The 20357-nt window shown below is 36.7% G+C and overlaps 1 pseudogene; it reads left to right on the forward strand.

Moving 5' to 3' along the window:
• Positions 1-4574: 4574 nt before the first annotated feature.
• LOC116532312 lies at positions 4575-7772 on the forward strand (annotated as a pseudogene).
• Positions 7773-20357: the final 12585 nt, after the last annotated feature.

Below are 20357 nucleotides of genomic sequence, written 5' to 3' on the forward strand. Positions count from 1 at the left end.
AAGGAGATGTCTGTTAAGGGGATTATATTTAAGGCAGACAAAGAAGGTTAAAAACCTGTTTAACTGGCCGGGCGCGGTGGCTCAAGCCTGTAATCCCAGCACTTTGGGAGGCCGAGGCGGGTGGATCACGAGGTCAAGAGATCGAGACCATCCTGGTCAACAGGGTGAAACCCCATCTCTACTAAAAATACAAAAAATTAGCTGGGCATGGTGGTGCGTGCCTGTAATCTCAGCTACTCAGGAGGCTGAGGCAGGAGAATTGCCTGAACCCAGGAGGCGGAGGCTGCGGTGAGCCAAGATCGTGCCATTGCACTCCAGCCTGGGTAACATGAGTGAAACTCGGTCTCAAAAAAAAAAAAAAAAACAAACCTGTTTAACTGTTTTTAATAAGTTCTCCCTTGAAAACAATCGCTGGGCACACTAATAAGTTTTACCTCTTCCAAAGTGAAAAGTCTGGTGAAGGATCCTCAAAGACTTTTCACTGGCTGGAGGCTGGAAAGTACTTTGCCTTTCCCTGACTGCAGCCATCCTGAGGTCTGAAAACTCATGGGCACTCAATAGATGGCCCATTCTATCTTTGCGGGAGAGTACTGAGGCTTAATTTTTCTTAAGTACTGAGGCTTAATTTCACCTTCTCAGATGAGAGGGGCTTTGAATCTGTTGAGACCCTGAGGTTTTCTTGCCACTGACTCCGCTGCCTAATCAACTAACTTGTTCTCTTTGACAATCTCATCTGTTCCCTTCTGATGTCCCTTAGAATGCATCACTGCTACTTCTTGTGGAAGAAAACCTGAATATAATAACCTGTTAATTTTCAGATGGTATTTTAAAGGGGATCCATTAGCAATAAAAAAGTGTCTTTCCTTCCAAATGGCAGCATGAACATAAAAAACTAAGAAAGCATATATGGACTCCGTGTAAATGCTAGCTACTTTTCCCTTGTTCAATTCAAGTGCTCTTGTAAGAGGTATCAGTTCAGCTAGTTGAGCACTTGTGGCTGGATAGAGGGATGCAGTTTCAATAACATTGTTCAGACTGACTACTGTATAGCCTGCCTTAAAAACTCCTTGCTTCACAAAGGAACTTCCATTTGTAAAGAGGGTCCAAGCTGGATTTTCCAGGGAAGTTCCCTTGAGAGCCTCCCTGGCTGCATAGGTGTCTACCACTACTTGTTCACAGTGATGTTTGGGTTCCCATTTCTTTGGGAGTAAAGTGGCTGGGTTTAAGTTAAAGAACATTTTTAATTGGACTGTAGACCCCTCTAACAGCAAAGCCTGATGCTTAAGGATCTGGCTTTCTGTTAGCCAAAGGCTGCCCCTAGAGGACAACAATCCTGCTACATTATGGGGGAGGGGGTATAAACAGTTAAGCCATTTTCAGGGTTAATTTGGTGGACTCTGATACCAATAGGGGCACCACAACAATGGCTTGGAGGCATGTTGGCTATCCTTTAGCCACCAAATCAGGTTTTTTACTCAGGTAGCCCATTGGCTGTTAAGCCGGTCTTTGGGCTTGAGATAAATCTCCCAGGGCCATTTTCTTCCTTTTTCATACATAAAGATTAAAGGCCTTTCCTATGGGAAGCCTGAGGGCTGGTGCCTTATACAAGGCTTGTTTTAACTTGTTAAAAGCCTTTTGAGCTTCGGTTTCCTAGGTGAGACAATTAATTTTAGCAACTTGAGTTTCTTTTACGGAGTGATATAAGAGTCAAGCTATCTCATTGTACCCAGTACAAAATCCTGTGATGTCCAAAAATACTCATAGTTGCTTGAGAGTTTTAGGGAGGGGAAAAAAGAAAATTGGCTTAATCTTTTCTTCCCTTAATGCTCTAGTCCCTTAAGACAATACTAAACCCAAGTACTTCACTGAGGTTTGGCAAAGCTGGGCCTTGAATTTTGAAACTTTATATACTCTGTCTGCCAAAAAATTAAGAAGAACTTCAGTGCCCTTCCTGAGGATCTTCCTCAGTTGAGGCACAGATACAAATTTTATCTAAATATTGCAAGACCCTGGCCTGAGGATGAGAAAATTTGAAGAGGTCCTTTGACAGTACCTGTCCAAATAAGTGCAAACAGTCTCACAATCCCTGTGCATTTACTGTCCATACTAACTGAGTAATTTGGCCAGAGGTGTCTTCAAAGGCAAGCAGATATTTAGAGTCATGATGTAATGGTATACAGAAAAAGGTATTCTTTACATCTAGGTCTGTGAATCATTTAATTCCCTCAGGTATTTGAGTCAGCAAGGTATAGGGATTAAAGAGCACCAGATGAATTGTGACTATGGCCTCATTAATGAGGAGGAAGTAATGAACTAGTCTCCATTTCTCATTGGGTTCTTGTACCCCTAATATTGGGGTATTGCAGGGGCTGTTACAAGGTTTGAGGAGGCTCTGCATTTTTAGGTGATTAATAATTGCTTCTAGCCCTTTCCTAACCGCTGGCTTTAGGGGATACTGTCTCTGGTTACTAAAAGGAATGAAATTCTTAAGATGAATCCAGACTGACCTAGTGTCTATGGCTCAACCTATTCTTCATTGAGTTGTTCACACTTCTGTGTTAGTATTAGCTTCCACCAGGTAGAGATAGAGTTTGTACTGTATAATACATTTGTCCTTTCACATTAGCTGTCCCCTAACTGGATCAGAGGATAAGAAGGTGTGCTTTATTAGTGCCTCTCTCAGCCTTTCAACAAAGGCAGCAGGATTCTCACCTGCCTTTTGTTCTCTCATGGATAGCTAGGGTAATTAAGAGGTTTGACCCTAATTATTTATAGGCCCTCCAATATGCACATTAAAAAGCATTTCTTTTTCTATTTATCTGTGGTGTCATTGCAGTTCCAATTCGGGTTGTCAAAAAGTACAGCCTGCCTTCTTATTGAAAATGGTAATTCCCCTATTTTTTCACCTTCTCTACTTTTTCTTTCTTCTTTTTTTTTTTTTTTTTTTTTTTTGCCTACTATAGGAGACATATTGCTTACCTGTGAATTTGTCTGCTGCCTGCAATGCTGCCTGTTTTTTAGCAACAGTTAGGATTTTGCTTAGGAACAGCATAACATCCTTCCATGTGAGGTCAAACATCTGAGTTAAATTTTAGAAAGCTTCTATATACCTATCTGGGTTGTCAGAAAATTGACCTAAGTCTCCTTTTATTTGCCTGAGGTCCTGCAATGAGAAGGGAACTTGAACTCTAGTGGCATCACCTCCATTGTGCATTTCTTGTAGGGGTAAGAGTAAAGTTGGGGGACAGAGGAGTTTTGGAAATGATAGAACTGGAGGAACTGATGGTGTGTTTAGAGGGGACAATCAATAGCTGCCTCGGATGGCCCCCACATAATTTGATTCCTTAGTTCTGGGCAATTATTCCCTATGAGACTGTCTGATATGACTACTAGAAGAGCTGGGTTGATTGTGCAATACCTGTAAAGGTCTAGTAAGAAAGTCATGCACTTGTGCAAAAGCAGAGTTTCAGGGTCGATTTACTCTCAGTGTTTAACAATACTCTTGCAGGCTGAAATGGCTAGAAATGTAGGGGAGACAAAGCATCCCTCATTCCCCTTATTTATTTGGAGTGGCCCAAGGTAGAGAAGACAGTAGGCATGTCTGCCAAACTATTTTCCCTCCTTGGTTCCCTGGGACCCAACATTCGTCAAAGGTTCTGCCCATGGATTCAGGTGAGACCTTCAGCCATGGGTCCGGAGGAGCTAAGTGGTGGAATTAATTACACTTAGTCATGCAACTTTAGTCCTCCACTGGTGATTTCCTTTTGAATCCCTAGACTTGTGTGATCTGTGTTGCTCCCCATTAGATATATCTCAGGAGAGACCGTAACAATTGTTCTCCATTGGTCAAGCTGTTTCCTTGATTAGTTTTAATGTGAGTACCTGGATGTTTCAGTTGAAGGTGCTGTATTTATTTTCATATTCTATTTCTTCTTGTAAAGGCCATGCACACTAGCTGCTTCTAGTTGGCCATCTTGGCAAACCCCTTCCTGCAATTTACTCTTAAATGATTCAGAACAAGTGGGTGTTTGCAGATGAAAAGACATATATACATGGAAAATGAGAGAGATAAGGCAAGCCAAGTAAAATTTTAACATTTGAATCATCTAGATAAAGTGCATGTGGTACACTTTTGGAGAATTTTACAACATCTTATAATTCTGAAATTATTTTCATTTAAAATGTTAAATGTAATAATGAATAATAATTTATTGTTAATATGTAGTTTAAATTTTGTAATCACACATGAATTCACATAACATTTGAAGAGAAATGTATTATTCATTAACATGGTACAACAAAAAGAAGTGGTAGTAATTCTATTGTAACTTCAATTATCTGGTCTTCCTTTTAAAATATTAAAGCAGTATAGTAAAACTTTCCCAAGTTGTATATAATAGTAAGGATAACAGTGATTTTCCATAATCATATCTGTTTTTAATACATAGTAACTCCATATGTAGTTATTACAAACTGCTAATAATGACTTTATAAACATATTGGAAATGGGATTTTTGCCTCTCTTCCCCTCTGTTTTTTATTTCCTTATTTTCCTTAGTAAAAATTTACCAAACATGCACCAACCACCCAAAAGTGTGTTAAATATAATTTGAGAAGTGGAAAAAGGGTGCAAAAAAGTCACACAATGAATTGAGGGAAAAGAATGAAAGACTACAAAGTAAAGGTTATCGTGTGTGTGTGTGTGTAAATGTGTACAAGTGTATATATGTATGTATACACAGATATACTGTTGAAATAATTACTCATTTTCTAAATTAGAACATCAAGTTGTCACTACAGGAAAATGGTACTATCTTAAAATCTAAGAAGTTGAAAAGTTAATCGGGGCTAAATAAATATCATGTTTAGTTTACCCCTTTTGAAAGTAATTTTGTATTTACTTTTCTATAAAGTGCTATGCTTATTAAATACTGACTACATGAAAAGGCACTGTCTGGGCAATTTGGCAGACTTGATACGCTGAAGCAGTTTACAGAAGTATTTTATTTTAATTATCTATGGTTTTTGATGGTGTTCCCTCTGAGGCAGACATCTCACTTTAGTGCATTTCAGGCATATGAAATGCAAAGGGGGCTTATGAAGTCCAATCCATAGACAGGGAATAGCAACTATGTATTTTATTATAATTAAGTCATAACCATAAAGACGATTGCAAAGGAAGGTGCAAAAGTTCTGTAGCTCAGGGCGGTGGTAAAATAAGCACAAAATTTACATACATTTTCATGAGACTATTTACTCTTATTCATTAAGAACGAAAGTGCTTAGTATAACAACTAGTACAATCACCATGGACTAAGACAAAGATTAACTCTGACATCTTTGGCCTTTTTGAAAACAAATATATTTAAGCACTAAGAGAATCACTTTCCCTTTAAAGTTCCAAGGGTCTTGTGTTACAAGATAAAAAATATATATATATTTAAAATTCCCCTTTATATGTGGATGCTGTAAATTTTTTTTGTTTGCTTTTTGAAGAGTATCTGACAGTGAAGGTTGAGCTGCTTCCAAACAAGGATAAAGTGGAGACTAAATTTAACACCTAAATTTAGATAAGAGTCGTAGCAAGATGGCGAAGAACATAAACCTTGTCTTTCTAGCTTTCTTTGCTCTTTTTTATGTCCATCTCTTATTCCTACTTTTTTCAGTATATTATATAGGACAGCTCTCTCATGCTTTTTAATGGGAATCTAAAGTCATTATTTTAGGTTTATTCTTACTCTGATATACAAAATATGTCACTCTCTCTGGGCAATTTGTCTTATACTAAACAAAAGGTATTGTAAAAATAATTATGGAAGTCATCTGCATTGAGTTTTTTCTTTGCCACTTAATTAGTTTATGACTTTGGATATGGTCCCAGCCTCATGTGAAACTTGAACCACCTTGGTTATTATCAGTGAAGATCATCATACCTCAGTAAGTGAAGTCATATATAACAATGTTGGGGATATAGTTTGCAAAAGCATGCAGGTAATTTGAAAAGCACAACCTCTAGGATCCACTTTTCCCTATACACATATATTTTCAGTTGAGAATCACTACACTAGAGAATCCTGAAGGCAGTTTTTCCACCAAATTTACAGTCACTGATGTTTACTAATATTCATACAGTTGGGTGTCACTCAAATGCTGATTTGTGACACAAGAAAAATGCAGAAATACAAATAGGAGTGGCATTCCTATAGGGGAGTCTTGAGTCTGTTCTGACATATGAAAGCAATTATTCCATTCAGTATGCTATTTATTCAATTTGTTAATGGTAACAATAAACAATAAATATTATCAGTAACAAAATGATTGTCATACTTTTCACAACTTATTGTGTTTCACCAATGAATACTAACAAAACTACTACCATTTAATTTATGTGATTCTAAAACTCAATTAATCTCTAGGAGTAAGGTTTTCAATTTCAAGAATAGATCAAAAAGGAAAATATTTGGAAGCAGAGAGTTGACCTGGTGTATACTAAAGCACTCTACACTGGTACTCCCTGAATTGATGTTTGCATAACATTTTCTATGGCTGTGTTGGAATAAATTAATGAAGATTTACATTTTATGATCCATGTGTTTTACGATTCTTCCTCTCCTTTCCTTGGTTTAAATTACATGTCTGTCATTTGTTAGTTTTGTGATTCTGAACAAATATCTTTACTCTCTTAACCTCAATTTCTCCACAGTAAAAATATGGAAAAATAATGCACATTTCATAAAAAGTTGCCGTGAAGATTAAATGAGAATTCATTTATACATACATCATAGACTCTAAATTTGAGGAGTTAAATTAAAGAAAATGTAAGCCTGGCAAGTAAGAAGTAAACTTTGGATGTAAATTCCAAGAAAGTAAGTGTTGGGTATATCTAGCCAGGACCACACTTCCTCATCACTCTAAGTTAAGGTAATTAAGGCATGAAGATTGACAGAAAACAACAGGCATCTACACAACTGATGTGTTTGATGTGTTTATATATATATAAAACTGATGTGTTTATATATATATAAACATATATATATATATATGTGTGTGTATATATACACACACACACACACACACACACACACAGATACACTCTTACACACACACTTAATCATGTATCACCTAGTAAAGGGGATTCATTTTCAGAAATGTGTTCTTTGGCAATGTTACCATTCTGCAAACATCATAGACTACACTTAAACAAACCTAGATGGTATATCTTACTATATGCCTAGGTTACATTATATGGTCTATTATTTCTAGGCTACAAACCTCTACAGCATATTACTGTATTGAATACTATATTGAATACTATAGGCAATGGTAACATAGTGGTAAGAATTGGTGTATGTAACAATATCTAAACATAGAAAGATACAGTAAAATGTGGTATTATAATCTTATGGGACCACCATTATTTATGTGGTCCATGATTAACTAAAATGCAGTTATTCAGAGTCGCTCCGAAGTGGGAAAGTGGGGCAAGATCATTTACATCTAGAAAGGACAAGTGTTAGACAGCCGAAATCAGTCTCCATGGAGATTATTTTTGATAACAGATTTTTTTCTGGGGAATAGCTGAATGTGTGGTTTTATTTTTCAAAACTCTGCTTCAGCAGGATGTGGAAAAAATAAGCAGCTATGGAAACTCATCTGATTCCAGATATGATGATGGAAGAGGGCCACCAGGAAACCCTCCCTGAAGGATGGGTAGAATCAATAATCTGCATGGCTCCAGTCCTCCTCTAATGGCTGGTGGATAAGGAAAGTAAATGTCTGCTCTAAGAAGCAGACAACTGGACCTGAGCATTCATAGCAGAAGGAAACCATCAAGAAGTGGAAGGCTGACCATGCTGAGCAATAGACAAATGTGTATGTCTAAATAAGACTGCTCTGTGTCCTCACAGATGAATGAGGTCATGCTGGAAATTCTCTCTTCAGGGAACTAGCCTGACTGACTTGCAGTTCCATAAATGTACATGTTTGTCTCATTACCTTTTTGTATAGTTTATTAAAGTATTAATATAGTTTTAATAAGTAAATTTTTAGGTTGCACAATGGACTCCTCATCTTTATATCAAATCAAGAAAAAAACTGCATCTGAAGAAAATAAATAAAAGCCTGTGTATTTAGCACTGTTCAAAATTGCAATTATTCAGAGGATGACTGTGTATATATGAGGGCATTTATTAGGGAAATTAGCTCATGTCATTATAAAGTCTGAGGCCACCTGCAAGCTGGAGATTCCAGGATAATGATGGCAGCTTAGTCTAAGTTCAAAAGCCTCAGTAACAAGAAATCCAATAGCACAGCTCTCAATCTGAGATAGTAGGCCTGAGAATTACATGGGGGGAATGGGAATAGGAGCACTGGGGTAAGTCCTGGCATTGAAAGACCAGAGATCAGGGGGAATTATCATATTCAAGGGCAGAAGAAGCAAATGTCCTAGCTCAGGAGTGAGAAGGAGCTACATTTTCTCTGTCTTTATATTCTATACAGACACCCCACCAATTGGATGATGCCTGCCCACATTGAGGCCTAATCTTTCTGACTCAGTTCACCAATTCACAAGCCTATCTCCCCTGGAACATCCCCACAGACAAACCCAGAAATAATGCTTTACTACTCCTGTAGGTTTTCCTTAGTCCAGTCAGGTTAACACATAGAACTAACAATCACAAATTGATTTGCTGTCAACTTGGCACTCATAAGCATCCCATTAAACCATACTTAATCTCCAAATAAAGACAATAACAGGGTATGAGTTCTGCCAAATGTAATACGAGTATCCTTTATACAATTCAAAATGCATTAATTTGTCCCACAGAAAAAGAGAAAAACTCCTTGGGTGATGTTTACTTTCTCCTGCTATTCCATAATTTAAATACTGATATAAAATCAACGTATTTTATGTTACATGATAAAAAATAAAAACAAACAAATATATTTGCTTAATGTGTATGTGTATATATCCACAAACATATTCTTAACAAAATAGAGAACTATTCGTGACAGTTATAGTCTTTGTTTCTATAACTTATCATCTGTTTGTATCTGGTATTTATTACTATCTTCTTCTACTACCCATTCTCTATTCTGTTTGCCTTCAGCAAGCAACTCAGCTTGTCATGTTTCTTCACCTGGTGGGATAATCCAAATATTCAGCCCTGAAGGGTCTGTGTCATTTTTATTATAGTCCTGCCAGTATTGGTTTGTTGTAATTTCCCATTGTCCTTAATCACAGAGCATGGTAATATTGAGAGACACCCTACTGTATCTTCTGTATTCCAAACATACTCTTCTTTACCTCTATTATAAAGTATTTATTCAATTTTCCCTCAGTAGTCTGGAACAATAACACCAGCCAACAATGTAACTTCCTTGTTAGCCTGTTGACTCGGGGTCAAGAAAAACCCAAAGTGGCAGGGTGGCAGTCTCAATTTCCACTTCAATAAAATTATTGTTGTGTATCCTGGTGAAACCATTTCTCCCTTTAGAAATAAGACCTATCAGACAACAGAGTATAAATTCATAAGAACAGGAAACAAAAAACTGTTAGTGGGTCCCTTGAATTAATGGTGACTCATGCCATTTCCATTTCACCCCTTGATTTCAGAACCAGTGAATGCCATCTGTGAGAGAAAAAATGCCATCTATTGGAGGCTGTTTCACAGTGTATATAGACTTCTTCATCTCATTGTGCAAAGTATAATAAACTAGCTGGTGCTGAACTGCAACATCAAAATGTCATTTCACCATTCTATCAAGTCAAAAGCTTAAGGATAATATGGAACGTAGTAAGATGAGTCAATTCTAGAAACTTGCACCCACTGCCACACTTCTTTGGCTGTGAAGTGAGTTCCTTTGCTAGAAGAAATGTTGTGTGGACTACCATGACAGTGGATAAGGCATTTCATACATCCATGTATAACAGTTTTGGCAGAAAAATTGCCTGAAGATTATGCGAATCTATATCCAGAGTAAGTGTCTATTCTAATAGTGCCAAAATACTTCTCCTTCCATAATAGAGGTGGTCTAAGGTCATCAACCTTCAATTAGGCAGTTGGTTGATCACTCCAGTGTATGGTGCTATATTGGGGTTCTGTGCTGGTCTCTGCTGCTGAATGATTGGGCACACAGTGACGACTGTATTCAGGATGACCTTGGTGAGTAAAACTTCATGTTTCTGAGCCCATGAATAACCTTAATTCCTGTCATCATGGCCACATTTTTATGAGCCCATTGGGTAAGGGCAAGGGTGACTGAGGAAAGAGACTTGCTAGTATTCACAGAATAATTTATCTTATCCATTTGATTATTAAAGTCCTCCTTTGCTGATGTCATCTACTGGTGGGCATGCACACAAATATCTTTACATATTTTACCCCCTCAGAAGAGTATATTCTCATCTCTTCCCCAAAATTCTTTGTCGCTAATTTTCCAATTATGTTCTTTCCAAATACCCAACCATATGAACAATTGGCTACAAATGTATATAATCACATTTCTGGCATTTCTCTCTTCAAACAACATGGACCACCTGATGCACTCCCTGAATTCCTGCCATTGACAAGATTTCTCTTCAAAACCATCATTAATAGATGTCCCAGAAATGAGCCATAGTGCTGCAGTTGTCCACTTTTGAGTGATGCTTTTATATAATGCAGAACCATCCATAAACCAGCTCCTAGTATCCTATTTATTTGTCAACTGATAATAAGATACTCTCTATGAGGCCATAAGTGAAGGCTGAGACAAAGAAGGCAGTGTAGCGGGAGTGTGAACCATAAATATTTGGGCCACTTCTTTATGCTACGTAGCTTAGTTGTGCTTTCAGGACCTGCTCGAGCATGATCATGTGTATACAATTTCCACATTATGATAGAGTGTTGCCGTGCACAATCAGTTTTATGGCTTGGTAGGGTCAGATAACACTCAATTCATGAAAGGCAGTTCAGGTTGCCTGGTAACGTGGTGGCCCATTGTCATGCAATCAATTTCTATGAAGGCCCGTTAGCAAGCTTAAAACCATCTCAAACAAAAGAATAATTATCTGTTAATAATAACAGAGTGCTGCACTAAAATTCTTAGGTCTCCCACTTCTATTCACCTATAGAAGCCTAACAAAGGTTCCAATCAGCATTCCTATCTGCCAGTGGCATCTCAAGTACTGCTGAAGCATATAGCTCAAGTGTCAGAGCAGCTTGCATAGCAGCCTGGGCCTGCAGCAGAGCCTCCTGTCTTGATGGATCACTTGGTAGACGGACCAGAGTAACACACCCAAATGACGAATGTATTGCCTCCAAAATACAAATAGACCTACTAAACAATGTGCTTGTTTCTTGGTTGTAGGAGGGTCCAGATGCAACAATTTGACCTTAGAAGAGATATAGTGGCATGCCTAACACCACTGGACAATAAAACATTTAACTGAGATAGAAGGCCCCTGAATTTTAGTTAGATTTACAACCTTTTGACACACAAGTATCTTATCAATAGATACACAGCACTTGCTACTTTAAGCTCAATAGATTCAATCAGCCTAATGTTATTGATGTAATGGACCAGTGTAATATCTTGTAGAAGGTATAGGTGTTCGAGATCCCTGATAACTAAATTGTGACATAAGGCTGAAGTGTTTTTATAACTGTACTGTAGGATAGGAAAGGTGTATCTTCTCCCTTGTCACCTGAAAACGAACTTTATTTAGTGGATCTTGTAGACAGGTATGGAGAAAAGTCACTTGCCAGATCAAAAGCTGCATGCCAGGTACGAGAAAATGTGTTAATTCACTCAAGCAATGAAGCCTCATTTGGTACAGCAGGTGCAATTGTAGTTACCACTTGTTGAAGCTTACATAATTCACTGTTATTCTCCAGAATTCTAGAGAAGTTAAATAGGGATGTGTTGGGAATCACCAGCCCTGTATCCCCAAATTGCTTTCATTTGGACTTTTATATCATAATAGTCTTCATAGCACAAGTCACGGAAGCAATGTGGGTATTCTTCGAGTTGCCAAGTGTCCCTATTCCAGTTATGCATCTGGAACGGGGAAATAACCTCGGTATGGGTTCAGGGATCCACTGAATCCACTGTAAATCAGACTTGAGCTAAAACTCCATTGATTACCTGACTTCCATAAACTCTTACTCTAAGTGGAGCACCACAGTGACATTTCGGTCTCCAAGAATCAATGTCAGTTCAGAACTACTGATCAGTGGTTTCTGAAATGTCTAATTTTTCCCCATATACAGTTACTCTGGGAAAAGGCTGTAGGTCCCTTTGTGAAAAGGTAAGAGAAATATTAACAGTACTGAAAAAATTTTCCATAATGTACCTTGATCCCTTCTGGAAGAGACCTGGTTACATCTTCATTTAAAGAATTCAGGACTGTAAAGTGGCTTAAGTCTGGGAATTAATTAAGGGGCCATGATTCTTTATTTTGTATTCAAGTTAGGCTTTTGTTCACTTTACCTGAATGTTTTCTATGTATACAAATCAAATAAAAATTTAATAGGTCTTGTAGCTATTTTACTTCTAAGAAAACCATGATTAACAAGCCAATACCATAGATCTACACAAGTCAAACTATTCTGATTCTTGCTTTACTTCTTCTATCTATTATGATAAACACACCTGACATATTTTTGATGGTTAAGTGGGGCCATATGATTTCTGTCACCGCAGGATCAAATTATTTTATGGCATTTAAGTTTTTCAATTGAATGACAGTGGCTCTCACAATAAAGTCTGACCTATAAGAAGAGCAATTATGGAGATCTTCAGAAATGCTAGGGATCCTCTCACAAATCTGTTTTTCAGAGTTTTGATGAAGGATGTCTTCTGGATGCTTCAGGCATGGTGAGTACACTTTAAGTGACAAATCCACTCCAGCATTCCAGTCTTCCTAAGGTTTTGAATCCCTTTCTTTACATTAAATTAGGGATATCAGGCATCTACAACTTAACCACACGGGTCACCTTTTGATTCATGTTTCAGCTAAGCTACCCAATTTTTGCTACATTTTTAACTCAGTGAGGTGCAATACTAAATGAATAATCACTATGTGGTGGGCCCATATTAATAAATTCACCCTTATCCAACTTTATGTTACTTTCACGATTATCCCACACCCATGATATTTGTTCCCACATGGGTTCCCCCCAAACTTATTCTTAAAAAACTCAAGTCTTTCTTTCATAGGGTAGCACATGCCCTCATGGGTTACACTTTTTACCTCATCTTTAAAGCCCTCCTTGGACATGAGCCTAGCTATGGGTCTACAAGCAAAGAAGGGTGGGTGGGGTTCCTGAGGAAAGTCAGCATTGTGTGACTGCCTCAGGTGATACTATTATCATTTTCTCAAGCAATGTAGAGTTAATCCTTGAGACAGAAATGTAAAGGCCTATATTATTGTGGGTGATGATGCTGCTGTCACTGTGAATGGAGGTAAGGGTGGGTAGGTCATTGACAAATAAGACTAATAAGAATTTAGGAACTCAATGTTCCCAGCCTCATCAGGATTTTCTGCATGCCCCTAACCCAACTTACAGGATCTAATTTTTTCCCACAATATAGAACTTCACTTTAAAGTAGACACTCTGGGAGACTGAGAATTCAACTTTTATTGTAATTGAGCTAATTGCATGATAAAAGCTTGAGTGTGATTTTCAGCATATTTATTTTGGTGGCTCCGGGAGATAAGATACTCTCTCAGGACACACTTTGACACCTTAGGGTTTTTATACAAAACTGGAGTCTGAGATTTGAATCCCCTAGTTTATCCTTTTCTATCATCAATTTGTTCAGTGACACTAGAAGCAACTCACCAGCATTGCTACATTTTGTGTCTTTTCACTAATGTTCAAAACTTTCATATATCAAGTTACCAAATTCTTTGCCTTTTGTAAGTTGTTTCTTAGGATTATCAACTGCAGATAGTTTGTATGTCTTATAAACAATTTATAACATAGACTATCAATGTCCTCTGGGTCTATTCTTTGAAGAAGAATTGCTAACATTTAGATCTAATCCAATTAGAAAGCCAATTCCAGAAACACAAAAAACGATTCTTAAAAAATTCCCCTAAAAATTCTTCTCTTTAGAACCATTCCTTGGACCAAAATCTGTATTCAGGAAGGTACTCTAGAGAGAAAGAATCAATAGTAGATACACACACACACACACACACACACACACACACACACACACACACACACACGAGGATCTTTATTAGGAGACTTAACTGATGTAATTATGGAGATTGAGAAGTCCATGTCAGGCTGTTTGCAAGCTGAAAACAGTTGGGTGCCAGTAGCATGGCTCAGTCTAAATATGATGATAAAAGAAAAGCAGCTCAGAGCAGTCTGAGCTGTATGAAATATGCAAGATTTATCAGACAAAGAGACGTGAATATGGGACTTCTGTCATGAACCATAAACTCATGCCTGGAGAAAATTGTTTAAAGGCATTTTTGTTCCTGACCAACTTCCTCAACCATTACCTTCACATTTCTTAATTTGTGATGCTAAGAATAATGCATAGACAATCAATAGCTTAACACAAAGTTTTGAAGAACAAATTTAGAAATTGCCTTTTTTTTTTCTTTAAAAATCCACTTGTAACTGCTGCGAACTGGAATACATATTCACGGCAACCTGAATTAATAATCCCAGGGGGCCATCCTCAAGATTTTAGTTTAAATAAGCTCTATACCCAATCATAGTTTCTGAATCTCATTATTTAAGGTTAATATTTTGGCTACCATAAAGAGACCCAAAGTGGGTCTCCAGTGATTTCCACTACTTCACAGACAATTAGAGCTTTTGTATCAGCACAGTAGACTTTCAATCATCAAACTCATCAAAGTCAGCAGGGATGTCTAACTGACTTTAAAGCCCTCTATTGATTTGCCTCCTTCTGAAGTTGGAACTTCAGACTTTTAGCCATATGCATTCCTAACTTGATATGTTTATAATTGAAGCTCTATTGTAAGGTACAAGTTTCATTTGTTATTATTGAGATTATACTGATCACAGATTTGTGATTTCACTTTTCTCTGAGGTTAAGGTTTTGTTTTGAATGGTTCGTTAGAGTTTTTAAACTTTCTCCACCTGAAATTTGGTCAAAAAAGGAAAAAAAAGATTAGATCTTGAAGTTTGGTTCAATTCACAAGTCTAAAACTTTCTTCTTGAGTGATCAAAATAATAAAAGACTCTATGAGGTTTATGAGATATTTTGTCATTCAGAAATGAAAATCTCCAGTTAATTACCTTAAAGAAAAAATAAGCTTTTAAATATGTTAACAGAAAAATAGAAACTAATTTAAATGGACTTCAGTTCACATGACTTGCATAAATCTTTAGTAGATAAGACCATTTTAATGTTTCTGGTTTAATGAAAACAATTGTGTCTTCTGATCAACACAATACCTGTGTATTTTACTTCAGAGTTCTTACCTAAGGGTGACTTTATCATTTACATGCTATATAAATGATTGGTAAACAGGTACCTTGAGAGAGATGATGCTGTCAATGAAGACAGTCACACTCAGTAAAAAAGATGAAATGAATTATTTTGAGCCAAGTATGGGTAACCAATGGCCCATGACACAGCCCTCAATAATCCTTAAAATATGTGCCCAAGGTGATCAGCCTACAACTTGGTTTTGAGAACCCTGATAATCTGAGGCAGGTGGCATTTAATTTAGAAAGTTTATTTGCCAAGGTTGAAGATGCATGCCTGTGACACAGCCTCAGGAAGTCCTGACAACATATGCCCAAAGGTGTCAGAGCACAGTTGAATTTTAAACATTCTAGGGAGACATGATACATCACTCAACATACACAAGACAAACATTGCTTCAGTCTGGAACGATGGGACAACTTGAAGCAAAGGCAAGAAGACACAAAGTGGAAAAGTGGCTTCCAGGTCATCGGTAGATAAGAGACAAATTGTTGCATTCTTTTGAGTTTCTTATTAGCCTCTAAAAAGAAGGTAATCATATATGCATTTATCTAAGTGAGCAAAGAGATGATGGAATAGAATGGGAGCTGGTTTGGCCCTAAGCAGTTCCCATCTTGAGTTTTCCCTTTAGCTTAGTGATTTTGAGGCCCAAAGGTCTATTTTCCTTTCATATTTCCACTCTTTTCTTTAAAATCTTTCAGAGAAAGCATTTTAGAAGAAAATGTGTCTCTTGTCTTAGGTTATATCTGATCTCTTATGGCTAGAGTGCTTTATTCCTAGATGGATAGGTTCAAAGTTATTAGGAAAGCTCATTTTTTGCAGGTTGGGAAGTCTCATGTCCTATGTAGAGAAAATAGGGGGAATAAGGGAGAAAAGCAACAGCAACAACAACAACAAAAAAAAAAAAAAAAAAAAAGAAGAACCCTTGAAAACTGATACAGGCTACATTACTCTGAAGTCCATACATCAGTATGCAGGAATGAAAATAACTTATGCATGTAAATAAGTTGCTGCTATTTTCTTCTGAAGTATAACTTGTCCAGCTTTAGTTTGCAGGGGTTTACAAAGGCACAGCTTAATTTTCGGTGATTTCAAATTAGGAAAATGGAGAAAAAAAGGAATAGAAGAAAGAAAAAAATGAAAATATTAGAGACCCAGCCGAGAAAAAATTAGAAGTCAGCCTAAACTGTAGAAAATAATAAAAAATAAAAAAATAGGCAAAATTACAAGTTAAAAACAGATGTACTACAGATTTTGCAACATAACTTTTTTCTCTCTAGTTTCCCATTTTTACTAAATACAAATAATGATAGGACCGGTTTACTTTATTATCATTGGCCAGATTATTTGTGTAAGGTGCAGCAAGAATAATTATTTTTCACATAGGCTTTTAAAAAATGGCTTTGATGGAACTTTGCTTTATAAAAGGAATCTCAAATAAGACTTTCTTAAAGTAAAGCCCATCCATGGATCTGTACCATCAAATAGCTATGATTTGGGTAAATGTTCTCTACTCTTAAGATTCCAAGATAAACCTGGGGCTTCTGAACCTGTTAGAAAGTGACATTCTTTACTTACCACACGGGTCAGAAACACTGTACAGGGACTGTATAGAAAAACTATGAAGTCAGCTTTTCCAAAGGCTTCATTGGCTCCATAAGTGATCTTTGGTTCCTTAAAGGAAAACAAACAATTTCTTCACAAATAATTTCCAAATTCTTGATAAATCAGGTGGAGAGAAACAAATAATTTCCAAATTGTGTTTATAGGAGTATAATAAATTTTAAACAGCTGTCAATAGCTTTAAAGAAAAGTTTCAGGACTCTGAAAAGTGAAACAAAGGATCAGCAATGTTTTAAATAAGCAAGAAGATAAAAAAAAAATATTAGTTCAATCTATGCAGTTAGTTCCTCTTCTGCTTAATATTCATGAAGGTCTTAGCTCTTCATGAGTCCTAAAAGTTTTTCCTCTATTCTGATGTCACAATCTCCAAAATCATCAGAAACTTGATTTAAGAGGACCTGTTAGAGTTTTATAGCTGATTATATAACCTCATTTTAAAGAGAACCAAAAGAAGGCAAGAATTGTTCATGAATGACAAAATATTTTAGGGCAGATATAGTCAAAGACCCAATTTACAAGAATATTTTTTTTTACCCGTATGGCACACAATAATTTAAACAAAACAGTTATGTTTATGACTGATAATGTACACTAAGTCATAATATAATTACGGGAGTTTCTCATAATTTTGGAACACATACCAGTATCATATATATACAAATACAGCCAAAACAATATCAAACACCATTTCATATTTGACAATGATTCCTGTATAATTTTTATATCAAATAAACCAAATTATGTTATTTTTGGATATCAGGGAATCTAATATCTTAAAGGATTAATTGGGTCAAAAATAGACATAATTTATCATTTGATTTTGGAAAGTTTATAGAATAACAAAGGTTTAAAACACTTGTCATTTATTTAACCAAAGTGATAACTCAAGGATTTTTTAAAAAAGCAAAAACCTTCATTCTTTGAGAGAGAAGATTTAATTTTCCATACAAGAGCCCCAAATTAAATGTGTTTTTCAAAATTTTGTAAACAGTCTATAAAATTTGAATCTTAGTCATAATAAGTAACTTCCATAAGCCTTTTATAAACTTCATAACCCTTATTAAGGAATTGGTTAATGCTTCAAGAAAACCTTGTTAATCTGACACTGGGGTTTATATGCTGGTCTTGCATCAGTATGCCTTTGACATTAATTACTAATTTATAAAGAAACTGAACTTATATATTTTTTTAATTGTACTTTAGGTTCTGGGGTACATGTGCAGATCATGAAGGATTCCTGCATAGGTACACATATGGTAATGTGGTTTGCTGACTCCATCCCGCCATCACCTACACCTAGCATTTCTCCCCATGATATCCCTCCCCAACCCTCTCCATCCTCCCACCATCCTGCCCTTGATCCCCCCAACAGACCCCAGTGTGTGCTGCTCCCTTCCCTGTGTCCATGTGTTCTCATTGTTCAAAATCCACCTATGAGTTAGAACATGGGGTGTTTGATTTTCTGTTCTTGTGTCAGTTTACTAAGAATTATGGTTTCTGGATTCATCCATGTCCCTACAAAGGAAATAAATACATCATTTTTTATGGCTGCATAGTATTCCATGGTGTATATGTGCCTCATTTTCCTTGTCCAGTCTATCATCAATGGGCATTTGGGTTGGTTCCAGGTCTTTGCTATTGTAAACAGTGTCGCTATGAACATATGTGTACATGTGTCTTTATAATAGAATGATTTATAATCTTTTGGATATATATCCAGTAATGGGATTGCTGCATCAAATGGAATTTATATTTCTAAGTCCTTGAGGAGGCACCACACTGTCTTCCACAATGGTTGAACTAGTTTACATCCCCACCAACAGTGTAAAAGTGGTCCTATTTCTCCACATCCTCTCCAGAATCTGCTGTATCCAGACTTTTTAATAATTGACATTCTAACTGGCATGAAGTGGTATCTCAATGTGGTTTTGATTTGCATTTCTCTAATGTCCAGTGATGATGACCATTTTTTCATGTTTGTCAGCTTCATATATGTCTTCTTTTGAAAAGTGTCTCTACATATCCTTTGCCCACTTTTGGATAGGTTTGTTTGTTTGTTTTTCTTGTAATTCTCTTTTAGTTCTTTACAGATTCTGCATATTAGCCCTTTGTCAGATGGGTAGATTGCAAAAATGTTTTCCCATTCTGTTGGTTGCTGGTTCAATCTAATGATTGTTTCTTTTGCAGTACAGAAGATCTGGAGTTTAATTAGGTGCCATTTTTCTATTTTGGCTTTTGTTTCCAATGCTTTTGGTATTTTAGTTATGTAATCCTTGCCTATGCTTATGTCCTGAATGGTTTTGCCTAGGTTTTCTTCTAGGATTGTTATGGTGCTAGGTCTTATGTTTAAGTCTTTAATCCATCTGGAGTTAATTTTAGTGTAAGGTGTCAGGAAGGGGCCCAGTTTCTGCTTTCTGCACTCTGCTAGCCAGTTTTCCCAACACCATTTATTAAACAGGGAATCCTTTCCCCATTGCTTGTTTTTGTCAGGTTTGTCAAAGATCAGATGGTTATAGATGTGTGGCATTGCCTCCAGGGCTTCCGTTCTCTTCCATTGGTCTATATCTCTGTTTTGGTACTAGTACCATGTTGTTTTGATTACTGTAGCCTTGTAGTATAGTTTGAAATTAGGTAGCCTGATGCCTCTGGCTTTGTTCTTTTTGCTTAGGATTGTCTTGGCTATGCAGGCTCTCTTTTCATTCCATATGAAGTTTAGAGTGGTTTTATCCAGTTCTGTGAAGAAGGTCATTGGTAGCTTGATGGGGATAGTATTGATTCTATAAATTAGTTTGGGCAGTATGGCCATTTTCACGATATTGATTCTTCTTAACCATGAGCATGGAATATTTCTCTGTCTGTTTGTGTCCTCTCTTATTTCCTTGAGCAATGATTTGTATTTCTCCTTGAAGAGGTTTTTACATCCTTTGTTAGATGTATTCCTAGGTATTTTATTCTCTTTGTAGCAATTGTGAATGGGAGTTCACTTTTGATTTGGCTCTCTGTTTATCTGTTATTGATGTATAGAAATGCTTGTGATTTCTGCACATTGATTTTTTTATGCTGAGACTTTGATAAAATTGCTTATCAGTGTAAGGAGATTTGGGGCTGAGATGATAGGGTCTTCTAAATATACACTCATGTCATCTGCAAATAGAGACAATTTGACTTCCTTTCATTATTGAATACCCTTTATTTTTTTTTTCTTGCCTAATTGCTCTTACTAGAACTTCCAATACTATACTGAATAGGAGTGGTAAGAGAAGGCATCC

Source organism: Sapajus apella, unplaced genomic scaffold (assembly GCF_009761245.1).
Source record: "Sapajus apella isolate SASKATOON/1434 unplaced genomic scaffold, GSC_monkey_1.0 scaffold75, whole genome shotgun sequence".
Classification (NCBI taxonomy): domain Eukaryota; kingdom Metazoa; phylum Chordata; class Mammalia; order Primates; family Cebidae; genus Sapajus; species Sapajus apella.